The sequence below is a fragment of the Malus domestica genome, chromosome 02 (assembly GCF_042453785.1).
Source record: "Malus domestica chromosome 02, GDT2T_hap1".
Taxonomy (NCBI): Eukaryota; Viridiplantae; Streptophyta; class Magnoliopsida; order Rosales; family Rosaceae; genus Malus; species Malus domestica.
This window is the reverse complement of record NC_091662.1, coordinates 24,589,693-24,593,749: the sequence shown is the minus strand read 5'-3', so window position 1 is coordinate 24,593,749 and position 4,057 is coordinate 24,589,693. Positions and strand designations below refer to the sequence as shown.

At 38.4% G+C, this 4,057-nt stretch overlaps 1 long non-coding RNA gene across 1 annotated transcript; it reads left to right on the top strand.

The window, feature by feature from the left end:
* The first annotated feature begins 270 nt into the window (after window positions 1–270).
* LOC108174834 (uncharacterized) lies at window positions 271–2,126 on the top strand. The gene is made up of 2 exons (XR_001791657.3): window positions 271–816; window positions 1,691–2,126. It is a non-coding gene; the product is annotated as an uncharacterized lncRNA (long non-coding RNA).
* Window positions 2,127–4,057: the final 1,931 nt, after the last annotated feature.

The window sequence follows — 4,057 nt, the reverse complement described above, 5'->3', positions numbered from 1 at the left end:
TAAAACAAAAGACAAAGCAGAACAAACTATAAAACGATACCAAACGAAAAATAAAATAAAGGGAATAGAAGTGGACACACCTGGGTTCGAACCTGGGACACGATAGCATCAAAGAAAGCGTTGAAAAATAAAAACCCAAAATTGCTGCGTGCTGGACCTGAACCCATGACTTGCTAGAACAACATGAGGGGTTGAGCCTCTTCACATGGACCACACGTGCTAATGGGAATCCTAGCTGCTCAAGCTAAATTAAGCCCCAGTATCCTCGTTGCCCCAAACCTAGCCGTTTGAGAAGCTCCCCTTCTCTCTAGAAGTTTCACCTGGAGCCCAGAGCCAAAGACTTCTCCACTCATGTCTCATTTCCCTCAAAAACCGTAGCAGCCGCATCGTCCAACACTCAAACCCTCCAATGAATTTCATGGTCCAAAACATACTTCACCATGATCTCATCATTCTTCGGCCATAGATTAACCTCAAAAACAAATACCCAGCCGTGCCTCCCTAACTGTATCTCACGTCCCTCTCAGTTCTTGACACTGATAAAGGTAACTCTCTTCCGCATCTCCTTTGATTTCGTCTCCAAGGCTGCAAATCTCAGATCCGGCGATACAGTATTGCTATCCCATGTGCTTGCATGAATCGTGATGAATGATGACTCAAAATGGTGTGCACAAAACTGGATCTACATCTTGACTTGATGATCTGTGCACTCTGTGCAACATGGATCCCTCCCCCAAACTTGAATGTAATTATATTTTGAATGACGTGTGAGAGAAAGGGGTCCATTAGCATAGAGGTCTTCTCAGTATCCTCACTGTGAGTATCCCTGGACCTCATCCTATGCTCGCACTGTATCGTGCTTGCATTTGTGTTGAATTTGACCCATTAATATTCTTATGAATGTGATGATGAATTTATTATGATGAACATATGAATGCTGCTGAATGAATGATTCAGTCAATTGTGCACGCTTAGTGGATATTTAGGGCTGATTTGCTTCCAAACGCAACCTGCAAAGATCAGACAATGAAAATCTAATTAGAATAAAACCCAAAATAAAATATATTGATATTAACTCAAAAAAAAAAATTCAGTTTTTGTGTTCTTCAATTTTTTGATTTATTTTTTATTTTTGTTTTTGTGATTTTGTGATAATGAATGAAAGCAAGAAAATGCCGACCCCACTTAGTGGGAAAATGCTTTGTTGTTGTTGAATGAAAGCAAGAAAATAAAATGAAAATAAAAGCAAAGAGTTAAAAAAATTAGATTGCCTCCCAATTAGCGTTTTAGTTAACGTTTATAGCTTGACGTAGGAGAAAGAATTGTTAATCACGTCACTTGTTCTTTTAAAGTTAACCACTCCTTAATAGCATCGTAGGTGGGTAGTAGGTACAGATTTGTATCAGTTGTGCATTTAAATTCAGAGGTGGAGCCTTTATGTCCACCATTTTATGTGAATGAATATTTGTAATCAAAGAGGTTCCTTTCTGGCAATGTTTTGGTCTCCGTCGAATTGACTTTAATCTTGTATTTACTACCCACAACCTCTGCACTGGTAGAATTTCTCTATGAGTAATTTGGCTGTCACAAACTTTTTTCTTCTTCCCATTGTAGAACGTAGCCTGCTCGATGGATCTGCACTGAATTTTTTTAATTATGATTGGCTTTGCTGGTTCACTGTCTGTTGCAGCAGCATATTCTGAATTTGAGTGAACATCCATCTCCAACACTACAATTTTAATGTATTTCTGCACCTCAGTGTGTTCCTTTGCAGCATCTTGACCGGTTGTGTCTGACACATGGACTTGGGTGGAGGTAGATTTTGCGGAAATAATTTCACGATCAACAGTGGTGTTTCCGCCCTTGGGCGTGAATAGCTTGCAGGTGGCTCTTCCGTTTCTGCACCAATTTCCTCGTGATCATCATAGATGTTCTCACAGTTTAAAGCTTGAATCTGAAATCCTTGATTGGTTCTTTCAATGTACAACTCATTTGCTTCCAACAATATAGAAATTTTGTCTTCCACTGGAAGTTCTTGGGGCACATCAGGTTGCTCAAAATACTGTAGATTACATGCCCACATAAAATAAATATATTTTTTCAAGCTTGGAGTGTAGAACTCTGAATATGGATTGTTCCAATGCCTTTTTGAGTTGTTTCTCATATTGATATGCTTTTGTAAGAACTCAGGAAAATATTCCCTTTCGGGGCACTGTAAAATATCATAGGTCTTCCAACAGCAAAGAGCACAAGCAGTAGGTTTAAATCCATAAAAACCCTTTTCTGCTAAAGAAACCCATAACAGCAATCCTCGTGTCAGTGGTTTCATCATGGACTTGCTCTCAAGATCAACAAATTATAAGGTGTGAACCAAATAAAAAAAATAAAATCAACAAATAAATAAAAGTATATATACAAAAATAATTAACTAAGAATATGATAAACACAAATTATTTGAAACAATCCTCGGCAACGGCGCCAATTTTTTAATAGGGATTTTTACCACCTACAAAATTAGGGTTAAAAACACTTAAAAATACTTGCAAGAGTACAAGGTTGTCGTACTATAGCGGCTCAATGATAGGAGCATATTTATGCGCCTTAGTTAGCTTGTTCTTGTGCATTTACGTTGTTTTTCCTTAGTTAAAGTAGTCTTTTAAGCTAGTTTTATGTGTTTTCAGGTTTTAAGGGCGTATTACACAAAATGATGCATTTTGGAGCCTTTTGGAGCATAATGGAGCTTGGAATGAATGTCACATACTTGGAGCCAAGAGAATGGACGAAATTGAAGATTTGAAGAAGATGATTCCTACTTGAGCCAGGATTCCCAGTCGAAGTAGGAAAGTGCCTAATTGAAGATGTAATCCTAATCAAAGAAGGAGTTCTAATTGAAGAAGGATTCCTAATCAACAAGGGATTCCTAGTTGAAGATGGATTCCTAGACGAATGAAGTTTCCTACTCAAACAAGGTTTCCTACTTGAAGTAGGAAAGTTAAATCCAAATGGCATCAAGTTTCAAGAAGAAAGAAGTAGTCCAAGTTGAAGAAGGAAAAGGTTTCCAAGAAGAAGGAGGATTCCCAAACACTTTAGGACACCTTATCCTTGCATTAGAGGGTTTCTAGAAGCCCTATCCAATTCCTAAGAAGGTGCCGCACCTTTTATCCTTTTTCCCATTGAATTTCTGATTTCTAGGCCTTTTTCCTTGTGGATTTGGATTCTAGAAGTCCATATCTGATTCCCCTAGGGTTTTTAGAGCCTATATAAAGGATGTGCCGCACCCATTCATACACACCACCTCTCACAATTCATCATTCACACCAGAAACATACACTCACCTTTTGCCGCAGCCTTCCACCACCATTCTCCCAAATTTCTGCCTAAAAACAACCCTAGCCGCACCACCCATCAACCCTAAAGCCTTCCATACCATTCCCCATCCATTCTACACCACAAATAACCCCAAAAACCTGTCTAAAGTTCTCTGCCGCAGCAAGGAGGAAGGAGGATTCTTGGATGCACTTGCTGCCACGTTGGAGCATTCTAGGTGTGTTCTTTCCTTTGATTTTAATTTCTAAACTTATGTATCGTTGCTTTGCGAGTATGAGGAACTAAACCCCCCCTTGGCTAGGGGGGGATTCGAAACCATGATTATGCTTGCTATATGATTTGATTACTTTCAATTGCGTTTCATAAGTTGTGGATTCAATTTACTTATCTATATGAATTAAAACTGATTTGTGTATGTTAGTTGAGAGTGCACGCTTAATTTTCATGCATGAGTTTGATGCTAGAATGTAAGGGAATTTCACCTAATCGTTATAAACTTATATTCACAAGTAGTAAAGGTTGATGATCTCAATCGCGTTAAGTAAATTCTTGGCATAAGTTTCATGCAATCATAGTAACAAGTGCTTCGTCAATGCTTATGGTTTTCATAGAACTTAATGATTCTTGCTTGTATCTCTATTATGCAATCATGTAGGGGACTTGTGGGGAATGCTTTGGGTTGTCGTATGCAATCATCCAATTCAATAACATTAGGAAAATCTGAAGGTTA